A 24,553-nucleotide genomic window follows, 5' to 3' on the forward strand; every position below is an offset into this window, starting at 1 on the left:
GAGGCTATGAATACTCCTCCCCTAAGTCCAGAATATTCCCTAGAGCCAGAAAATGCCCCGCAACCAGGACCCTCAAGGTTAGAAGAAGAGTTGACAGTTCAATGCTTTGCTGATTAGGTAGATTTTGTATTTGAATGATAAAACGTGATTTTGCCCTAAAGAGAGAGAGAGAGAGAGAGAGAGAGAGAGAGAGTCTCCTGAGACTCTTCCAGCAAAATGTATTAGTTGACATGGTATGAAATTTTGTATCCCAGAGGATGGAGACTTAATTATGATCCACTGACATTTCTCGTCCACCAACTTTTCAAAAGCTAGAAAATTCTGTGTTTGAGCATAACATTTGGTAACATTTAACATAATTTAACAATGACTTATAAGTATCTTAAATCTAGACGGGTGTAATTTGCACACATATTAATGGGTTTTAGTTGACATTTGTAGATTTACTGTGGAATGCATTGTTGGAAAATCTCTGGAGAATTCCTATTGCTATACATAGAATCACTGGCGATTCCAAATTAGACATAGATGTGAGCATGAATGGCTGTGTCTCCGTTCTACCCCCATGATGACTGACGACCCTGCCTCGTTTCCTATGACATCTGGGCTAGGATGAGAGGTTGAGAAAATGGATAGATGGCTGTATTCCAATTGCATTAGTGATCACATGTGCATCACCTACAAATGAGTAACGACTATTGAGAGGAATTTAATTAAAAGAGTTTATGAAAGAATATGTGTTCTTTGATATGGTAGATAAGGTCAAGGTAGAAACAATGAAATGTGTCCTTTTACCTTCTGGCAAACTGTGAGCATAGTAATAATAAGATTAAATTGCATTGTCTGCCAGAAAAAAATTATTGCGAGATTAACTTGAACCAATAATGAAAAGAAAGCCTAGCAACATAAATCAATCATGAGCATGTAATGACATTATACTGTGGGCCCGGTTGCTTTTTGCCTTTAGCTGTATTGTCTGTTTTCTCCCTTGACAGCTTTCTTTGAAAAGCAGCTAAAACCAACTAAGCCAAGATGTGATTGCCCTTAACATGAGACTCCTTCTGGATACTCCTTCCCTGTATCTTTTTACCTTTTTTCTCAGTGCAAATTCCAGTGTTTATATGCCTGGCTGGCTGGAAACCTAAAGTTATTTCACCCAGGGAAATGAGGAATGGTGGAGCCTTTAGTCATAGAACTGGTGCAAATTTGACATGTAGGTTTGTGTCTGTTTCTCAGGGAAAAAAAACTGCATCATCATTTCTCAAGTAGAGAATGCAAATAGTGCTGCATCGAAGCAAAAATCTAAACAAATTTTGAGCTGTGTAGTCAAAATTCATCAGCACTGAACAATTCTTAAAGCTATAAACATATTCTAAAATACACACAAGCGCCACTTTATTGAATTATACACTAGATTATTTAAACACAGGTTCACGGCTTGCAGTTGCTTTAAAAACCCACTCAACATGACGCTTCTCACTTCTCACTCACTGAAGTGTAAGATTATTGGGCAAACCATAAGTACACCACCCACATGAGCAGCATCTGTTGCTACATTTCCCACAGCCACACTGTTTAGCCTCACTAGACAACCTGGGAGCAGGGAAATTTAATTTAATCCATACCGTTCTAAGATTCACTTAAAGTAATTGGTTGATCAATGATTAACTTTTCCCTGAAAAGGTCTATTTATCCATTTGAAGTGTGAAAAAACAAGTCCATCGGGACAGAGCTAAAGTCTGGATTTAAATAACTGTTTGATGCCTTTTAGTAGATTTACAGTATTTGTTGACCTGATATTTATTTTTCTATAAAGGACCAATTAGACAATCTTTACTTTGTTCTGATAATGTTCTGTGTTATCTGTGATCTGCAATTTTTAAGACTTAAAGCTGCACTAGACATTTTTTTTTAATAACAGATTAAATGACTGTAAGAAATGCAATACAAAGAAGGTTGCTTGTCATAAACATAACAGTTCCCTTGCAGCATCTTTCAGCTCATGGTTCATGTTTTACACCCTGCAGCTTTAACATTTTAGTTCACTGTGACAGTGAAACAACCCTAATCCTAGCCAGAAGCCATTTTTAAGATAAAAATTGTAACGCCAGCAACACTGAACTGCTTAGCATCTAAACATAGGCAAACAAATAGCAATGAGAACACTTTATTCAAAATATGAATGTTATTTCCAATAGTTGTAATTTGTATTTGGTAGTCTGTTTCAGCTCTGAGATGTTCATGCCCTTCCAGTCACCTTAATGGAAAGCCTAGGTCCGTGACAGCAGAATATCAGCGTCAACCAAAACAAAACTGTGAGAAATACTATGCAGCCCACTTGTCAATGCTTCCTTTTAAAGTATTGTGTAGCAACAAGGGCAATTGTAGGCTTAAAATGTACAGAAGGGCATCAGCTGGCACTGAGGTCAGCTGATATACTGGGAATGCTGGCTGAGCGCTATGCACAATTGAGCAACTTGTAGCATTGGTTTAAAACAAACTGTAGCAGTTAGTTTTGTTTTATATTCTTAGATTACAGTACTGCGCAAAAATATTGACCCACCCCATATTTAATATATATGGCAGGAGAACACGTATAATGCAGTATCTCTAAAACTATCCATCATTCATGCAATTCATTGAATTCACACGTTCCAATCATTTCCAAGGGCACATACAGTGGGGCAAAAAAAGTATTTAGTCAGCCACCGATTGTGCAAGTTCCCCCACTTAAAATGATGACAGAGGTCAGTAATTTGCACCAGAGGTACACTTCAACTGTGAGAGACAGAATGTGAAAAAAAAATCCATGAATCCACATGGTAGGATTTGTAAAGAATTTATTTGTAAATTAGGGTGGAAAATAAGTATTTGGTCACCTCAAACAAGGAAAATCTCTGGCTCTCACAGACTTGTAACGTCTTCTGTAAGAAGCTTTTCTGCCCCCCACTCGTTACCTGTATGAATGGCACCTGTTTGAACTCATAAAAGACACCTGTCCACAGCCTCAAACAGTCAGACTCCAAACTCCGCCATGGCCAAGACCAAAGAGCTTTCGAAGGACACCAGGAAAAGTATTGTAGACCTGCACCAGACTGGGAAGAGTGAATCTACAATAGGCAAGCAGCTTGGTGTGAAAAAATCAACTGTGGGAGCAATCATCAGAAAATGGAAGACATACAAGACCACTGATAATCTCCCTCGATCTGGGGCTCCACACAAGATCTCATCCCGTGGGGTCAAAATGATCATGAGAACTGTGAGCAAAGATCCCAGAACCACACGGGGAGACCTGGTGAATGAACTGCAGAGAGCTGGGACCAAAGTAACAAAGGTCACCATCAGTAACACACTATAACGGCAGGGAATCAAATCCCGCAGTGCCAGACGTGTTCCGCTGCTGAAGCCAGTGCATGTCCAGGCCCGTCTGAAGTTTGCCAGAGAGCACATGGATGATACAGCAGAGGATTGGGAGAATGTCATGTGGTCAGATGAAACCAAAGTAGAACTTTTTGGTATAAACTCAACTCGTCGTGTTTGGAGGAAGAAGAATACTGAGTTGCATCCCAAGAACACCATACCTACTGTGAAGCATCATGCACCCAGGCACCTTGACTACTTCAAACATTTGCAACTCAGCCACAATGTGGAAGGCCATTTAAAATTGCTAAGTTTTATAGTCAATCGCTACAGTCCTCCAAACTTCATGAGGCCTTCAGATTAGTTTAAGCACAGTGTGTTTCCATAACCCAGCAGCTACATCTGCAGCCAAAAATATTTCCATAAACATACTCCCAAACCATGTGGACTGCCTTCCCAAAAGATTTGGAGCCGTTATAGCTGTGAAGGATGGGCTGACATCATATTATACTCTATGGATTAAGTATGAGATGTCTTTCAAGTTCATGTGCGTGTGAAGAAGCGCCAATAAGTTTAGCAATGGTGTAACAATTTATTGAAAAATGTGCAAACATGCATGGATGAAAAATATTTGAGTTAAAGACCGAATTTGTATAACTTTAATAAACCTAAGCATTAATATTTGGTATGACCACCTTTATTCTTCAGCACAGCCTAAACTAGTTACAGTAGGTCAGGCAAGCTGTCTTTGAATCCCATTAAGTAGTCGATAGGAATGGTTTCCCAAGCTTTTTCAGAAAACATTCAGAGCTCTTGTTTGGATGTTGGCTGCCTTTCCTTGTGTTTTCTGTTAAGATGATCCCACCCTGCCTCAATAATGTTGAGGTCCAGACTCTAGTGAGGACAATCTATGACCAATAATGTTCCATTGTGTGTTTTTTCTATCCAGATATGTTTTTCTTGCATTAACAGTATATTTGTAATTATTGTCAGGTTGACAAATGAATCAAATGGTTTTCAAGCCTTTGCAGGATTTTTCCATTAAGATTCTGAGCTAAGCTGTCTGTTATTTGTAGAAAAAAAACTGGTTCATCCCTTCAGTTTATTGGCTTGTTTTATGCTTGAATGATTCATAGTCAGCTTAACAAACATAAACAAAAAAGGTCAGATAAAAGTACTGAACGAAGACTCATGACTTTTGCACAGCACTGTAAGTTTCTGTTTAAAGAAGGGTTACATTCACCATGTGGAACAAACCATACCTCTATTATTTAATATGTTAGCTCTTAAGTATCCAAAAATGCACTAAGACATAAAATACCCAAACCTATGAATCTATAAATGCTTGACCCTTCTGAATTAGACGGAAGTAGCATAATTAAGTATACATGATAAAACACAACTGATAAGAAACAAAAGACAACCAAATTTATTATTTGCCTCAAATAATTTACCATTCAAACTGTGATGCCACCCACTGGATAAGCAGAAATATGTTTTTTCCTTTGCTTTTAGATATTTTTCAGCCCTGAAGGCTCGGAGCTGTAGCTTCGACATTTGTGTGGTTCTGGGATTAAATTTTGGAAAGTTGGGTTTTAATCTTGCATATTCTTCTAAACCTAAAAAACGAATTAGTCTCAAATGCATTAAAATAAACCATAGTGTATAATGCAATCAGCTCAGGCTTTTCCCTGTGGCTACATCCAGAGCTTCTACCTGTAATATGCAGCACTGAAATAAACATCATGTGTTGAATGTCCCCTAACTCAAAGTGTTGTGTGTGTTTGTTTAAATTTCATTGTGCACATTTTTAGAATTTATTTAACTAGTAAAACTAAAGGTTCGAGCTGGACTACAAGAAAGTCATGGCTCTGACTTCTGCATCCTCTGCAAGCCAAATAACAGACTGAGCATGCTCAGACAGGCTTACATTTATAAATTCAACCTGACAGTGATAATTGCTCTTGGTTTAATGTATCCTGAGGAGTTCTAGCTTTCTTTTACACTTGCTTCTTTTAATCACTCCTGAAGAAAAAAACCAGAAGATCCATCTATTATCTAAACCAGTTTGTCCTGTGCAGGAACAAGGAGGCTGTGGCTCACAGCGAGCCAGTGATTTGGTGCACATGGACAGGATGCAATGCTGTCAGAGAACACATTTGGGCAGAAAACTATTCACACTAACCTTTCCAATTAACCCGAGCTTGGACTGGACAACGTCGGGAAGATGTTTCACATTTTTCCTAGTTGAAGTCAAGACAAGTCTTCATGACATCACAATGGCTTTCTCAGACTTGGCTATTCAAACTGAGCAGGATGACACTTTAAATCCATAACCAAAGACTTTTTGGGTTTCTTTCCTCATTCTTCCTTACACTCCTCAATCCTTACACTCTAGTGAGCAACCCCTTCTGTTCTATTTTTCTTTTCTTAATCCATCCATTACAAAATGTCAAATTGTATCTCGCTGAGTCTCTACAACACACAGCAGCTCTTGTGGTCATTGTCACAGAGGCCACGAGGAAGTGTTATTGCTGGATAAAGACCAGACGGCTTACTGTCACAATGTGGCTAGTAAAACATCAGAAACTCTGATTCTATTTTAGGTTGCCTGTAGTATCAGACTATTTAGCCTTGTCCTTGTGTACCAACCATTTTGGAAGAATTCTTGGTATTTCTTTTGACGTATGAGTTGTAATTTCTCAGAATGATTAACCAGTATTAATGCTTTCCTTTCATTTTTATATCCTTTCATTTTTTACGGGCGATCGTGGCTCAAGAGTTGGGAGCTCGCCTTGTAATCAGAAGGTTGCCGGTTCGAGCCCCGGCTTGGACAGTCTCGGTCGTTGTGTCCTTGGGCAAGACACTTCACCCGTTGCCTACTGGTGGTGGTCAGAGGGCCCGGTGGCGCCAGTGTCCGGCAGCCTCGCCTCTGTCAGTGCGCCCCAGGGTGGCTGTGGCTACAATGTAGCTTGCCATCACCAGTGTGTGAATGTGTGTGTGAATGGGTGGATGACTGGATATGTAAAGCGCTTTGGGGTCCTTAGGGACTAGTAAGGCGCTATATAAATACAGGCCATTTACCATGCATTTCTGGAGTTAAGGAGTACAAATTCAGTTCACAACTGTTAAACTTTGTTACCAGTTTTTTTTCTTCTGGTTACTCAAAATTTTGCAGTGAAAGAACATTATTTGCTGCTCTGAATGAACTAGTTTCTGAGGCACTTTAAGCATGATAAATTCCCTTAACTATATAAATCATTAAATTGATTGTAGACTATAATAAACAGCACTGATATTCTAAAGGGACTTTATATTACCCTAAATGTAAAAAACTACAATTAAAAAATATTACATAATGTTATTTTTTTGTAGTTGATATATATACTTTATGGGCACCTATATTACACCTACAGGAGCTTTTATGAAATCCCCATTTGATATGTAGACAGATAGATAGTAGATAGATAGCTAAGAGTAAGGACATTGCCAGGGCAATTTCAAGTGACCACTAGAGGAACTGGAGTTATTGGAAAGGAAAGGAAAATATATAGATGCTAAAAATCCCAAACTGGTTTTATTCAGCATCAAATTCAAATTTAAATCCAGATGTCCATTTTTTGACAACTTGTGATGTTAAGGGTCTACCACTGGTAGTCTGTTATTTTTATCTTGTGTTCCACCAAAAAGAGCCCACAGGTGTAAAAGGGTAGTTATGCAAGTCATTGGCATGGTGAAAAAGTACTTCAAAAGGTAAGACTTACATCAACTCATCCTACACAGACCTAAAGATTTGTAGTCATATCCAACAAGCCCTGGATTTTTTTTAAACTACATAAAGAAATGTCAGTAACAATGAAAGAAAAAAAATACAATGTTGCTGAGAAACAGTTATTGTAAACAATGAGCACTCTAGCTAAACTGACTCACATGTTACATAGCACTTAGTGGCACTGTAACCTTACAAGTTACTTTGATACAAAAGCAAACACGTCTAATTGTGCACGCCCTACAATGGGACTTTGAGTGCTTGATTTGACCTCCACAGTGGAATAACTGGCAGCTGAAAGCAAAAAGCTTTTATTTCACTTCTTGAATTAAACATACACCAGTGAACTCTCACAGAGATCAAACAAGCTACGTAGCAGACAAAATCCCAGACCAGAGATGTGTGTTTTCCCTCAAGGCTTAGTTTATTCATCCATAATTCCTTTAACCTCAATTAGACATCTGCCAACTAGAATAGAGCACATAAACGACTCTAAACGAGCCAGATTGTCTGCAATAGTTGAATAAAATGCACAGTTTCTGCCCTTGAGGTCCTCTGTTCACTCTGGAGCACTAAAAAAATGAAAAGCTGTATGGTGTCAATGCCTTTAAGTGCACATACAGAGGCTATGTTGCTACAGTACATGAAGCATTTTCAAGAATGGTCTAGAGAATATTTTTATTCTCCATGACCAGTGCATGCTGAAGCCCTTCTATCATATTGCCTGCCTGCGGGCAGCAATAAGAAAACCAAACTTTGTTTCAAAACTGCAAGCACCTCTAAATGTAAAGTTTTGCAGCAGTGAAAACTGACTCAGTTTGAATTCCTAACGCCATCCAAAATGCTCACAGCACCTCTGACAGATTTGCACTCTGTTTCTTTCAAGTCATTATCTGTGAATGTCAAACTGTTGAACTGAAAAAGAAAATGACCAAAAATGAAGCAAGAATTCCTCCACTGAGCAAGAACTGAGGGACTAACTGAGCAAATTTCCAGAGCTAGTTGCTTCACTGTTATGACAGCATTTACTGGATACTTTATTGTCACTGCTGAATAAAAAGAAACTCCTGTTAAAAAAAACACTCATCGTAAAAAGTACAATTCAGTAATTGGGGCAAGGTTGTTTCTTATTGTTAATTTTGATTTCCTAAAATTTGATTATAAAATTGGTGAGCAAGCTTAAAAAACTATCTTGAATACCAAAAGACAGCTTTATTATGTTATGTCTCACAATAGCACACAGCGAGAAGGCATTCTGAGGTTAATATATCACTTCAGTTTTACTGGGACTAAGTAAATTAAGGATAGCATTAGTACGGGCAGGCCACAAACTCAAGCTTAGATGCAAGCCTTTTAAATCAACTAATCTCAAAGTCAGGCCACAGCAGCTGATGGATCATCTTCTAACCTTCTACACATCCAAATCTCTATACATCTACAGGGTGTACTTTTCAAATTACTGTATACTGTGAGATTATTATATTATCTTATGCCACGTTATACCCCTAATTAAAGATTGTGAAATCATTATGTAGTTTTAGGTTGCATTATTCTCCTGACTTAGAAGGTGACAACTATTACAACTATTACAATTTATTAAACTGATTTGCATTATTATATTAGTATACTTCTGATTCATAAGAAATACTGTTTTCAGAGAAACATGGCCTCATTTGTCTGATTAGAAAAGAACAGAACATACTGCACAGGAAGCCAAGCTCATAACTTTTAAAAGAATGTGGATGCTTAGGTTTTATGACTGTGGAAGGGGGGCCAAAGCAATAAGAATGTGAGAAACGGTCAGACACGTTGAGATCTGCTGTGACCCTCTTCATGCACGTCTCCCCATCCCGATGGTTAATGCTCAAAAGTGTTGTATGGAATAATGAGAATTGTATGGAATAAAGGGATTGTTGATTAAGCATTTATACACTGAGTGGTGTTCTTCCTTCAGCCCAAAGATCAAAGAATTGAGGATTTAACAATACCTTCAAGCTCCTTTTCACTATAACTCTAGCGTGCTTATGAGAGCTCTTTCAGACATCAGGACAATTAACTATTTTCCACATATATCACCATTCTTTCAGCTCAGTTTTGTAGCATCATCCACGCAATACTTTCATCATCGTCTCACACACATCGCCTTTTCTCTCAAAACAATGTGCATCTTTAATCATTCATCCAAATTGCAATTTTACCCTTCACTTATACATTCACACATTTATATATAACAAAAGACACTGACTGCCAAGATAAATTATTTCCATTACCATATCACAACTTCACTTCATGTTCCTCTAGTACTAGTCATCCTACCATTTCGACTTATTTAAAAGCATCTAAGCCCAGGTTTGCCCACGTTGCTGGTCAATTATAGCCGTTATCTGCCCGGGGCAGCGACCCGATTGCTAAGTCCATCCATCCATCCATTCGCTTCCGCTTATCCTTTTCAGGGTCGCGGGGGGCGCTGGAGCCTATCCCAGCTGTCATAGGGCGAGAGGCAGGGTACACCCTGGACAGGTCGCCAGTCTGTCGCAGGGCTAACACACAAGGACAGACAACCATTCACACTCACATTCACTCGCACATTCACACCTAGTGGCAATTTGGATTATCCAATTAACCTATCCCCACAAGTCTTGCATGTCTTTGGACGGTGGGAGGAAGCCGGAGTACCCGGAGAGAACCCACGCAAACACGGGGAGAACATGCAAACTCCACACAGAAAGACCCCGGCCTGATGGTGGAATTGAACTCAGGACCTTCTTGCTGTGCGGCAACAGTGCTAACCACCGTGCCACCGTGCTAAGTCCTATCTTAATTTAAAAGCGCTTCCCGCAGTTCGACAGGAACCCCACCCCAGCGTCCTGTTGGCGTCTGGAGCTTTATGTAAGATTACTTGCCGTTCACGTTTGAAATGGTCACGCCCAAGGGCCCTCAGAACATTTTGCACCCCTAGGAAGTCCAACTTCCTACTTTAAATAATTCTGGAAGCATCACTGTGGACTCTAACCGCCAGTTTATTATCTGATGCCCGGGTCCCACCCTATAATCAATGTGGGAATAAAATTCCCTGACCAAATGTCCTAATCTAATCTATTTTCTTGGCTGACGTAACACACACATAACACACCAACTTCAAACATACGTCACAACAACTTTCAACTTCACCCTAAAATTAATCACAAATTTTATCAAATATCCCCAAACTTTACTTAAATTTATTTCTAATTACCCAAAAGTATCATGGACATGTCACCTGAAATCTACTTAACAGATTTTATAATTTAGTTTATTTTCCACTACTGAGCCAATTTAACTCATTCACTGCCAGCCATTGGCAGTGAATGAGTTAAACCCATTGACTCAATCACTGCAATTGACGGCTATAGACGTCAATGGCAGTGAATGAGTTAATGGTAACAATCATCAATTCAGTGGACAACTAATTTAGAATTCATCCAGTTTGCACAATTTTCAACAGGCTTGCGCTTACCTATACTCTTTTAGACCGGTCTGTTGTCCACCTCATATCAGATCGTACCTTAAGGTCCAAATTAGTCTTAAATTAGTATTAAATCCCAGTTCTTTAGTATTCTTTACGGCCAAGAAAGACACAGGGCTCAAAGTGGTCCTTTTACTTCAAAAATGATCTTTATTTTACATATCCGGGATATGGAGACCTGAACACAAAACACACAATGCCAGGTCTGAAGCACAAACGGAAGCCAGGTATCTATATATCTATATACGTCGCACCACTATAAGTTTCGATCAAAGACTCTGCTTAGTTTCACTTTCTGGCTGCAAAAGCATGCTCTGAAAAAGCATGTAATTTCCTCTCAGCCTGCAACCTAGTTTTACACTGAAGTCTGGGCCTCTCATATATAAACCAATATAATCAGCATATAAGCATTTACGATTATATATTTATTACCTAACACCTTAAAGCTGTATGACTGAATCACTAATATGTCATCACTGATATCTGTAAAGATCTCTAGTTTTGGTTTCTCCAGCCTTATGCTTTCCACATATGCAAATGAGAAGGGGAGCAACCAACATCAATATAAATGATTGCTTATGAAAATATTTTTATTCATAAATGTATGCCACTTAGATCTGAAACAATTAATTAATGAATCACCTATGATAAAATTATGATGTGCTTTTCTTCTAGGCAGAAAAGCTTGAAAATAGCTCTTAATTGTGACATGTTAACGTGCGACTGCAAATGAAAAACAAAAATATCATTGTTCACTGTATATACAATTAAGGTATGATGTTTTACTCCTATAGTAATATAGAGACAGGTGAGAGCTAAAATGCCTTACTAATACTCTACGCCTAAGCATTTTTCATTCTATGCTGAAGCATATATGGAGCATATCAGAACTCTGAAAACAGGAAGTTAGAAGTTATGATTGTGCCCAAAAGGTCTCACAATATCACACTAAGGAAAACATACTAAGTCCTTGTGCTGTTGTGGACTTTCTACAGTGACCTTCATGCAATATTGAAATATTTTTAAAAGTCAATTTAAAAGGAACCGTTCAGACTTTTCAGTAGAGCACAAATGAATACAGCGTTGAGAGAGGAATGAAACATCTATAAAAATGAAATGGAATAAATTGATTTGTTTGTGTCCAGATGAGCACAGAGTGAACACCTGGTGCCCGTGTCTGGTGGAAGGCTAACACATGGTACCATTCTCTTTGCAGATGCTAATATCTGAGCTCTATTGTTGAAAAAAAAAAAGAAAGAAAGAAAAAGAGAAAGACTGAGACCCAGGTCAAGGCTTCATTTAGCAATAAGGGCCATATGAGGATTGTGTTCTTGGGAAAATTTAGCACAGGGAAGTATGCGCACTGGATTCCAAACTGTGAATGATGTAAGCTATATGATGTTGATTTATACCATTGATTGTACATAAATTAGGAGGGAAATTTGACAAAGCTTCCTTTTGTGTTCCCAGCCGTAAAACAAAATGTTCACCACTGCCCATTTATTATTGAAAGAAACAAATAATCAAGTACCAATTACAGAGTAAGTCAACAACAGGGAAAACATACTAATTTAATCCACTGCATGACCAAGGCATCTTGATAAGATTCAGTACAGGGATAAAACCACAAAACCAATAACAGAATCTTTTTCATTATGTTGATCTTCAATATTGTAAATGGATGGGAAGTGTTGCTCTGGGTGACTCATTCACAGCGAAGTAGAAGAATGAAGCTGATGTCTTTGCTACTCCAGAAATAATACAATAACAATTTCATCAGCAAAAGCTGACCATAAATGTGTTGACATCTTTTTCAGCACAAGTTTTAAAAGGTTATACTTAAGGTTTGCACAGTTTCTGGTCCCTTGGAATGTAACATTTACAGCATTAGCCGCACAATGTAGGGATGCTGTTTTCTGATTGGTATGGGGATATACTGAAAGATGAGATATTTTGTAATTTTAAAGACAAAATTAAAGAATAAATCCAGCTGGTAGTATGATACTTGGGAAATAAACGGTTAATTCCAATGGAAGTGAGTTCCACAACAGTGGAGCCACAATTTCAAAAGCACAGTCTCCTTTTGTCTCCTTCTCGCCCTGGACACAGTCTGTTTGACCTGCTACCCTCAGGCAGGAGGCTCCGGTCCATTCGCACCAGAACCTCTCGCCATAAGAACAGTTTCTTCCCCTCTGCTGTTGGACACATGAACAATAACCATATGACTGTCCCCACCACTAACACATGACCCTACGCTGTGTCACTGCATCATTCCATGTTTGGCACTGATCACCACCTGCACTCATGTATATATCTATCTACGTAGCACTCTTAATTCTTATTCTCATGTATATATCTCATGTATATCTCATGCACATATCTTTCTACGTAGCACTTTTAATTCTTATCCCTACTTTTATTTTTTCATGTTTATTTAAGTGCTATTTATGACACTATGTTTGCACTGAAGCACCGCAGCAATTTCCTAATGTTGTAAACCTGCTCAACATTTGGCAATAAACCCCTTTCTGATTCTGATTCTGATTTCTGATTCTGATTTGGATATAGGTACAGCCAACAAAGACTGATCAGCTGACCTCAGATCATCATTATGTACTTTACAATTACACTGATAAATGTATTGTGAGCAGTTTGGGATGCGAAACTGGAAGAGCCAAGGATGCACTCCTCTACTTTTTAATTCCCACGTGACTTGTTCTAGTTCCTGAAAGATACCAACCCTAAAAATAAATGCTATCTGCTGGGTCTTCAGGTCCTCACATGCAGTAAATGAAAAGGATTTGGATATTCAATCCTGCAGCAAGCAGCAGAGCACTGGGTGTGCTTTGCCTAAAATTTAGTTAGCAGAGGTGGCTGTAGATAGGAGATAACAATGGCAGACAGCTCCTCGGGTTACATGCAGTCTCTCCATAGCAACCATATGTAATTATACTCGCACTGAGCGACTGATACTTTCAAAGTATTTATGCAGGACCTATTGTTTGATTTAAAAAAAAAATGAAAAAAATAGAAGGAAACATTTAGTTTTTAAATTAGTAACATGGCAAACCAGAAGAGGATTGCTTATAATGTGACTTTATTCCATTCTTTTTTTTAACATATTCTTCTTATGAAATAGGTAGAAGGTAATATGCTAAAAACAGCATGCCAAACTATACAGGACACTCCTTCACAAGCCTACAATTACTGATATATTCACTTTTTACAGTAGTACAAAAGCGCAGTAACCTTGACAGAATTACTTAAACACTTAACCATGTAGATTAGACTTTATTTTATAATACTTTAATGATAATCATAGCAGGATTAAATCAAAAGCTTACCATCTGGATCTGAACTTCATGCACATTCTAAACTGTGTAATTTCTATTCTGAGCAAGATTCAGTCATAAAAGTTGCATGCTTGTAAGCTGAGCCTTTCATTGGGATATCAAGCACTTTCTCACGAAGGCTTTCAGTCACTTTGCGATTTCAGACATATGTCCTCACAGACAACTCATGTCAAAAACTCTGACCAGTACTCATGAAAAAATAAAACATCTTTCAAAGAATAAAAGCAGGTTATGAGCTGTGATCCTCGTTAAAGTGTAATGACATGATGTTAACTCGGCTCAGCCAAAACAGCATGACTTCTGCATTGTTTTTGGTGCATGTATTCCCAGTCCACAGGGCTTTCTATTATTTATGACAGCCTACATCTAGGCTGCAGAAACTGGCAGTGGATTTGAGTGCTGGGCATGCTGGGAAACTGACAGATGACACCACTCTGCTGGTTGACACGCTTGGTCTCTCTGCTGGGGGAGGAGTGCTGAGCGAGAGTCGGCAGTCTGGTTCGTAGACTATCTTTAGGTATAATGCAACCGTGTGTGTTAAGCCTCTGCTTGACTATTAGTTTGAGCTGTCTTCCTCATGATAACAAATACCAGCATGTGCTTAAAGTCGCTTTAATGGTCTCTGTGTAAATTGTACTTCATACAGAAAAGAAAGAACAAAAACAAAAAGTAACAAAGCATCCCTAAATAGTTTCAGTGTAATACGTAACAGTGATAAAGGTTAATGAGTAGCAAAACTGTACAATGGAAATAGACACTGAGCAATGAGTAGATGTCCCTGAAATTAAGACGCATTGCCAACCCTTGCTTTCTCTAAGAATGTCCCATAAAACGCTATGCTTTTGTCACTGTTTTTATTTATATCAACGGCTTTAATCACAACTAAATTATGCTATTTGCTATTTTGTGTTGTGGAAACTTATTCACTAATGTACCATTTTGCACTGTATTGTTAACTGTTGAGTTGTTAAGTGATGTATCTAAAGTTAGTTCCAAAATTAGGCTTTTATTCTACAAATAAAGTAATAGTAAAAATTGAGGATAAAAAACAAGCAAAAAAATGTCAAAGGTAAGCCTCAATAATATGCTTACCTAGGTTAGAGCTGGAAAACACCCTTACTTTATGCAACTCAAGATACACAGAATATTTAAAAATTAATTATTTTAAAAAAAATGTCTTTGAGTGTGGTGGATTTAAGCTCTGCTAATAGATCTAAATGGATCATACCAATTTGTTTGTCTGTTATCTCAAACATTTTTATTACCTCAACACCCTGATGCAATATCTTATTTCACTTGAATGTTTGTCTGAACTTCTAAATTTAACTTGTGAATTTTAGCATGCGATATAATATTTCACTCCTCTTTTCAATATAGTTTTCATTTATTTCTGACTGTTACTTTTCTAATTTAATTAGCCCCATTCAATTCCGGTGCATAGGCAATAGTCATCTTAAAGTGCTTTGTATTGCAAGATGAAGACCATAGAGAGAGGTAACCACAACCATCAGACAGTTTATTATGATTAAGGATTTGGCGACAGTGTGGAGAAAGAACTCATTTTTAACAGGAAAAGACCCATGGCTCTTTTAAATTAGGTTAATGGCTAACTGAAGAGTTAAGTTAACTTGAAACTGAAGTTCAGTAAAAAAAAAAAAAATTGCACTAAACTTGGCTTGCAAGGAATGATCTTGCAAGCCATGTTAAAATAAATTCTGTATACTCACCTGCCAATGTTAACAGGTTTAACCTGCATTTGCCTTCAGAACTACCTTAATTCTATGTGGCACATATTCAACCAGGCACTTGAAACATTTCTTATTGATTACATGTCCATGTTGAGATGATAGCATCATGCATTTGCTGCAGACTTATTGGCTGCACATCCATGACTGAATCTCCCCCACATTCCAAATGTGCTCTATTTGATTGGAATCTGGTGACTCTGAATGTCAGGATCTGACGGCGCCCTGACCGGTCGACCTGCCAGTGAGTGTATATCTGTGTGCGTGTGTATGTGTCTCTCCTATCGCCCTGTCTTCCCCTCCGGCTCCGCTGTGATGTGTTAGGCAGTGTTGGTCAAGTTACTTGAAAAAAGTAATCAGTAATTAATTACTGATTACTTCCCCAAAAAAGTAATCCCGTTACTTTACTGATTACTTATTTTCAAAAGTAATTAATTACTTAGTTACTTTTTAAAAACACAATTTACAACCTGAATAGGTGATAAAGCGATAGAGCTTTCAGCCCAATTCTACTTTTTCTACATAATCCATCATACAAAATATAATCAAATGGAAAAGTCTCTTTTTTTAAACTTGTTTTATCAGTTTTAATCTTTTAACTTTATGCATCAAGCAAAAATTTAATTATATGCAACATTCTCTGACTTGAATAAATTAGTTTAACATTTAAACCTATTTTCTACACATTCCAGCACATAAAATAAAATATTTTTTGTGTTTACACTCACTCTTTCAAATAGATGCAAGTAAAACACAGCAGAAAATAAATAAAGTCAAAGACTAAGCGGTCCTGTTGCTCTATTTTCACCTGTAAAGCAGGACTGAGGGTAGGCGGAGGTTTACCTTGGTGCAGGTGTGCCGCGGTCAGTTGTGCATTACGTCGTAGCGCACTCGGTGCTTGCTCGGAAGTTTAGGGGTTTTTTTCGCTGTAAAAAGAAGTTTTCTTCCCACGCACGATGGACGCTAATGTTTTTGTCACTTTTTATGGAATCAAACTCAAAATAAGGTCAGTACTTCCACGCTTTAAACGCTGCACGCTCATACTCTCTCCCGCACTCGATATGTGATCCATTGTTGATCTGCACACAGCTGTTGTCACTAACGGTGCACTCGCTTACGTCACTGTCGTGAGACATTCTCGCAAAAAAAATCACGGTTTTAGTAACGCAGTAACGCAGCGTTCCTACGGGAAGTAACGGTAATCTAATTACCGTTTTTGCAATAGTAATCCCTTACTTTACTCGCTACTTGAAAAAAGTAATCAGATTACGCGTTACTGCCCATCTCTGGTGTTAGGAGGTAACCTAGCAACAGGCTACCTCCGACCCGGAAGTGCTGTCGCCTGGAGCTGCCACACCTGCAGTCAATCCACCAGCTGCTGCCAATCAACTACCATCTTCAGCAGGGCTACTTAATGGTGTGGCTGAGCAACAGACAGCGCTGGAGTATTGTACTAAGCCTGGTAGTGTTTTCGAGTCGCTAACGTTATTGAAGTGCTGTCTGATCTTCGTACTCATTCTGCTGTTGTGTGTGTTCACCCAGGGATTGACGGAGGATTTACGGACACTAAGGAAGCACTTGGAGGAGAGACGGGCACTCACTACCACGCACGGGCTTACACGGAAGGAGGGAAGCACTATCACCATTGTTGCACATTTGAACTGTTGTCACCTTGCTGCACTGTAAATAAATGCACTGTCATTATTTCTGAGCTCCGCGCCTGAGTCCACTCTTTAACAACCGTGACATTGAAGACTTTTTGAACTCATGTACTGTTCAAGAAATCAGTTTGAGATAATTTTTTGTCATTGTGTGCTATCATGCTTGAAGCAGTCTCGGATGCTTGAAACAAAAAAAGGCACCTGAACTTCTTTTTGTCTGTGAAGACATTTGTCCTCTCATTGAAGAGGCCTCTTCAGTACTAAAACAATTGACAGAGTCATGGGTACTATTATTGAACAGAAGTCCTGTTGTTATAGAACTGAAGAAGGCTGTAGCATTTAAATGATGCTCAGTTGGTACTAGGGGGCCCAAAAGTGTTCCCAGAAAATATCACACACCATTACACCACAAGCAGTCTCTCCCTCTGACTCAAGACAGGATGGATCCATTCTGACTCTGCTATCTCAGTGTTGCAGCAAAAATCTAGACTCATCAGAACAGGGAACATTTTTCCAATCTTGCATTGTCCAATTTTCATGTGCCTTTGCAAATTGCAGTATCAGTTTCCTATCCTTAGCTATCAGAAGTGTCAATAATGTGGTCTTGTGTTGCTGTAGCCCATGACCATCGTGGTTGAACATGTTGTGTATTTATCACAGATGCTTTTCTGAATAACTATTAGCTCGAAGAAGTCTGGTCACTATCCTCTGATCCCCAACTTCAACAAGGATAATTTCATATGTCAGTTGTTAATGGCCCATCAGTATGTGGGAGCTATGCTGAAAATCCATGCAGGCAGGGGTGGGACTTTTTGATGAGCACACCATGTGCCCAATCACAAGCAAAGACAGACTGGGCTCATACCATTATGAGAAAGAAGGAAGGGTGGGGAGAAGTTCCAAAACAGCAAGTGTAGTGGTACAGATGTGGGCCCTATGTTAATGCAAGCCTGTTGGGAAAACATAAAATAAGCAGTATCTGGTACATTGCAATAATACTGGAGACTGCAACACTGAGTGTAGAATTTATAAAATTAGGAGTTGGTTAAAGTGATACCTGTTTTAATTTTCAGCAATGTTGTATTGCAGAGGACAAAAGGTTTCAAAACTGTGCAGGCCTTAAACCTCATGTGTGTTCTCCCTAGTGGTAGAAAATCCATAAAAATAAGGCTTTTTTTGAAAACACTGAATAAAATAAAAATGCTCCCTGAAAAAGACTAAAGTTACTTTTCAGTATTGAATATCACAAAAAATAAACTATGTACAAAGTGTCTTTGAATGGCACAGATGCAGAAATGTCTGCATGTAGCACAGAGCCTCAGGCTCAGTGTCTGAGTGTTTAAACGAGTCTCAAAGGCCTAAATGTGCACTTGAAGCCATTTATATTCTTGATTGGTTGATCGGCTGCTCACCACAAACAAGCATAAATCTTGGACTTTTAACTGGGTTTTCATAAGTTTTACAGTTTGTCCTAATGATAAAAAACCTCCCTTATGGCCATTCATACGACACAAAGTAATTAAGCAATAACCAATTAACCTGTTGAACCCCAATGCCCCCTGTACCAGGCTCAATAGGGAGAAGATCTGGTTTAATGGTATGTACCACCAGATCTGTTATATAAATATAGACATGTGTGGTATTCCACAGAAATGTCAAAATGTCAGCTAAAAGCCAATGAAACCATTTCAGCAACCGCCAAACAGTTAAAATGAAGCAAATGATTAAAGAGCAGGTAAACAGTGCAAAAAGTTGTAAATACAAAGCACGTATCTCTCTGTTCACATGGTGGCACATACACGGACATTCTGCCAAATTACAAAACGCTTAGCTATGTCCCTGTCATGAGATTTTGCAGTGAAGTATTCCCAGCTGGCATTGCCACTATTGTTCTAACTGTGCAACTATCAAAACCTTGCAAAACTCAGTTTGCTAGTAAAAGAGCTTAATCAATCAAAGCTCACACTGATTGCAGCTGAAATTTGTCTCCTAGTTGTTTTTTTTTCCTCTCATCCTTGATTGAGATTGGATGCACTTTGTCATTGGACACTTTGCAGTTAATCAGCCTGCACTGAGCTGCGCTGGTCAAAAGGATCTTGGATCTTCTCTTTTTACAGACATCCACGGTTGCGTGAAGACATTCTGAATTTTGATGTGTGCGTCTGAGATTTGTACAGACAACCATAGAGAGAGGAAGCAATCGAAGTCAGGCAAGCACCCAAGTCAGTCAAGTCTTGTTATCCATGGGAAAAAAAATCAATGTTTTCCCTTCTTAGTGGGCTTGCTGCTCTGCACAGCTTTCACACACAACAGCAGAATCTGAATACGTGGGGCCATGCTGACTGACATTTAAGGAGTCAGCTTAGCAAAGCTGTGTTTAAGTATTAATTAGAAGGGATGCCGTTTACTTTGAATGGAAACAATTAGCTGTTTTTGAGCACAGAATGAGTTGGGTCATAATTTCATGCCATTATATAAAACACTCTTACCTGATTATATTGGACCTACTCACTTGGGTTTTTGGTGTGCGGTAGTTTCCAATCTACAATTAAATTAAGACGTTAATGATATCACCATGTAACCATATGCACCTATCAGCTTGATTGTTTTCTGCACTGAAGCATATCAGCTACACCTGTGTTTCTCAATCTGTTTGATCATCAGAACCAATATTAAGCTGTTCTTTGTCTTTACTACTTAGCATCAATTTCAATAAATTGACACAGAGTATAAATTGGAGTTTTTGGATAGTCATACGATTGTTTTTAAAACTTTGAACAAATCATTTTATTACTGTCCCTATAGCAGCACTTGTCTTAATAGGAGGGCCCATTTTGTTGTTTTAAGTGTAAACATCATACTGATTTTATTCTTATGCCATGTACAAAACATTATACCACATATACCAAACACCATGCAACAAAGGCAACTAGTTAAGAACATAGAATTCCAATGGGTTGATTCGTTTTCTGAGATAAAGCTTCCAGAAGAAAAAAACAGCAATAGCAAAGCTGAGGTGTTTCCAGTAAACATAGATTTTTCTGTACTCAGAAGTGGAGCTGGAGGGAAAAAGAAGGATTGATTTTCTGCTTTTTGTGTCTTTAGTCTCTTTTAGCAGTGCTTTTTATGCAGAGGTGAGCTCGAGAAATATACAGATCGTGTATGAAGTTAAAACTACTTAAAAGTAAGGTGACATACATTTTGCAACATGTCGTTTAAAGACATCAGGTCAAGACAAACATAACTTACACAATATCAGTATTTATTATGTTATGTTTATATCACGGTAATTTTATATCCTTATATGTGGAAATATATGTAGAAAGGTTTCTATTCTCTGCCATTAAATAAACAACTGCATACAATGACATGTTTGGTTTTCATGTAAGATGGGTTAGATAAATAAGCTTCATCTCCATATAGAAAACAATCTGCCACTGAATGATTTCAAGAAACATCCATCCATCCATCCATCCGCTTCAGCTTATCCTTTTCAGGGTTGCGGGGGGGTGCTGGAGCCTATCCCAGCTGTCATAGGGCAAGAGGCGGGGTACACCCTGGACAGGTCGCCAGTCTGTCGCAGGGCTAACACAGAGACAGACAACCATTCGTGCTCACATTCACTCGTGCATTCACACCTATGGGCAATTTTGGATCAATCAATATCTCAAGAAACACTTCAGAGTAAAATAAAATCCATGAATGTGACAATGTAGGACTATACAATCCTTTTTAGCTTTTGAATAAAGTTTTTACTATTCTTTTACTAATCTTCCTTTTATCTTTCTGTATTCCCACACACTGCATCCAACCAGTAAGATATACTTTTAGCCCACAGACTATAGGTATACAATTCTTACTCAAATCCCATGACTACCACATTTAAGCTTTTATGTAAGGTACAAAGTGACCTTTAACATTGTCCCCGATTACTTAAACTGACAAGGCTTCACCCTGAAAAATATATATTCTTAGATCCCCTTATGTTTCATACCGTATCTGTGGTTTACATTGAATCACTCCATATGAGAGTTTGATAAACTATGAATGCAAAAGGAAAGTCATGTTATTTAACATTATTTACAACCATGTATATCAAAGACTTTTTTGTACACCTAAACATAAGAAACAACAGTAGAAACAAAATTAATGATGTTGTGTTTTGCTGCTTAAGTTTCAAAGTCCTGCACAAACATGCATAAAATGAGCAAGAACACAAAGAAATGCCTGGAAAGCTTGACTGGTGATGATTGGAAAACCAAACATGGAGTGCTAAGTAGGATGTAGGCTACTGTATGTCAGGGATGGTCAACTCCAGGCCTTGAGGGCCAGTGTCCTGCAGGTTTTAGATATTACCCTGCATCAGCACACCTGAATCAAATGATTAGCTCATTACCAGGCCTCTGGAGAACTTCAGGACATGTTGAGGAGGTCATTTAGCCATTTAAATCAGCTGTGTTGGATCAAGGACACATCTAAAACCTGCAGGACACTGACCCTCGAGGCCTGGAGTTGCCCACTCCTGCCTGTATGTTGAGGTAGGTGTTTACCTAATGAGACACAGGTGGGGCACAACAGGGCAGGGAACCAAGGCAGGAAGTAGGACTATGGGGTGATTGTGGCTCAAGAGTTGGGAGTTTGTCTTGTAATTGGAAGGTTGCCGGTTCGAGCCCCGGCTTGGACAGTCTCGGTCATTGTGTCCTTGGGCAAGACACTTCACCCGTTGCCTACTGGTGGGGGTCAGAGGGCCCAGTGGCGCCAGTGTCCAGCAGCCTCGCCTCTGTCAGTGCGCCCCAGGGCGGCTGTGGCTACAATGTAGCTTGCCATCACCAGTGTGTGAATGTGTGTGTGAATGGGTGGATGACTGATTGTGTAAAGCGCTTTGGGGTCCTTAGGAACTAGAAAAGCGCTATACAAATACAGGCCTTTTGCCATTTAACACAAGGGTAAACAGGAAATGAAAACCAAATCATGTGTACTCTTCAATTTATCAAGTGCAGTTTTTTAACATAAAAAAACTGAAGTAAATAACATTGTGTGGGATATCAAATAACTGACTCTGTTCTCTCAACTTTAGAGGGCAAAGTAATGTTAGCGTCACCAGCTAAGTCAACAGAGTGGTGCTATGAGACAGCTGCAGTGCTTAAGGTAGAATTTCAAACAGTATAATTCAATTCAATTTTATGTATATGCTGCCAAATCGCAATAGCTGCCACCAGGGGTTATATATTGTAAGGTAAAGACCCCACAATAATAATCAATATAATGAGGGGATTACTTGTGAAAAAAACAAAAACAAGCAGGTGTGGTTGGGGATGGAACCAGAGTGATCCTTTATACTCGTAATCCTGTTACAGTATTTATTAGTGCTGTTAATGTAATGTTTAGCTTAAACATATAGCACTAGCATTTAGAATATTGTATTATACTTTTGATGAAATTAGCATGTCCAATTTTCTTTCTCCTGTTTCCCTTTACAGACACTTGCTTCTTTTAAACACATCTCGAAATCTCCAGACAACGAAGGAAGTGACCCTTTTTATTTACTTAGAATAACAGCAGACTTTCACAGTTTGGTTAACACGTTTGCCTAATAGACACAAGATCCCTAGTTCAAGATCAGGAGGAGTCACCCTGGGAAGGGTTTGTCAGGAAGGGCATGGGGTGTAAAAAAACCCTTCTTTGTCAAAAGTGTATGCCAACCACACTGCAAGCTATTGCTAGCTACACACTATAATTTTGAAAAACAATGTTTGATTAAGAACTACCTTCAAGTAAGCCTGAATATTTCTACACACATAAAATATAACAACTCTTTATGTATTCATGGAGTGGAGTGATTGATTTAAGTTGGTATTTTATGTCTGAATAATAGGAATGTCTTTTTGTGATTTTAATGCATACTGAGTTTTATGACCTTGGTTTGTACCTACTAATATAAGCTGTGCAAAGAGAATCTGCCTCATGCAAACATCACAAGATTCATACAAGCTACACATGAAAGTGTGTAGCTGGTGTAGCTCATTTTTTGTGCTTTTATTCATATATACAAGAAAAGTGATTCAAGCTTTGACTAGTATTCTTGAAAAAGATTATTCGCTAGGCACCTGCCAAATGCCAGTCTTAAAGCATCTCCTTTCCATTTCTACTGTCACCAGTTAAATTCCATTAACATAAGTAATTGAACTCATTTTACCCCTGTGAAAACCCATTTGACTTCTAATCATAATCTGATTCCTAATTTTAGGCAGCAGGAGATCAGTGTCTTCTCTTTGTTTCACTAGCACTGCTGGACTTGTTCACCTGAGTGTATGAACATCTTTTTTCTGCATAGGGCCATTATCAGAGCTATAACAAAAGAACATGACGGGCCTGTTTCTCCTATCTTTAAATCATCACCAATATGTTATGTTTACACAACCACTTCACACTAATATACTTGGTGAAGTCTTCTGATGGTGTACCGTGCTCCAAGTTATGTAAAGCATTAAGACTGAAATGGTAATGCAATTTCAAAAGCAGTGGGGTTGTATTTCTTCATTTAAGGTATAATGTGTTTCTTGGTCCTTCAAGAAATAAATATTGCCTCAATACAGCTCATATAGCAGATTTTCCCCCAACAAACACTTTCTGCTAGTGAATAAACATAATGAAACAGTTGCAGCCCAATCTAAAAGGTCATTCTAACCATTCATAAATGCCAATGGCATTAAGCACGTTAAAGGGTATCAGAGCAGCCGCTGGGGGAGAGTAAGCGAAAGAAGGGGAGCTTTGACATAGCTGAACATCAGCCTTGTCTGAAGCCAAACTACCACAGTTATCAATTCAGGCCTGGGTACAAAGATGCAGTGTGTTTCTGAGGCCATGTCTGGGCAGAGCTGGCCCTATGTAGTGTTTATTAGTCAGTAACAGCTCTCTTTGCAATCTTGTCAGAGCCCAGAGGCAGGATGAAGCAGCAGAGGCCAGCTAAGGCTGTCAGCGCCACCGAAATCAAAGTACCTCCACAGTTTTATCACAGCACAATCTCCTGCCATGACACCGTCACCAATGTTGCTGTCTGAGTTTGCACGCCACTTTGAGCAAGATCTGGTCTTTTAGTTGGAAAACACGAGGAAACATTTCTCTACTACTGGAAATATGATTCAGGTACTACTGGACAG

The 24,553-nt window shown here is 38.7% G+C and overlaps 1 protein-coding gene across 1 annotated transcript in view; it reads right to left on the minus strand.

Moving 5' to 3' along the window:
• The window catches only part of LOC102202217 (leucine-rich repeat and fibronectin type-III domain-containing protein 2), a 132,394-nt gene that overhangs the window by 92,672 nt on the left and 15,169 nt on the right, over positions 1–24,553 (minus strand). The gene's annotated exons all lie outside the window — the stretch shown is intronic.

The sequence above is a fragment of the Pundamilia nyererei genome, unplaced genomic scaffold (genome assembly GCF_000239375.1).
Source record: "Pundamilia nyererei isolate P.nyererei 1_Seehausen unplaced genomic scaffold, PunNye1.0 scaffold00086, whole genome shotgun sequence".
Lineage (NCBI taxonomy): Eukaryota > Metazoa > Chordata > Actinopteri > Cichliformes > Cichlidae > Pundamilia > Pundamilia nyererei.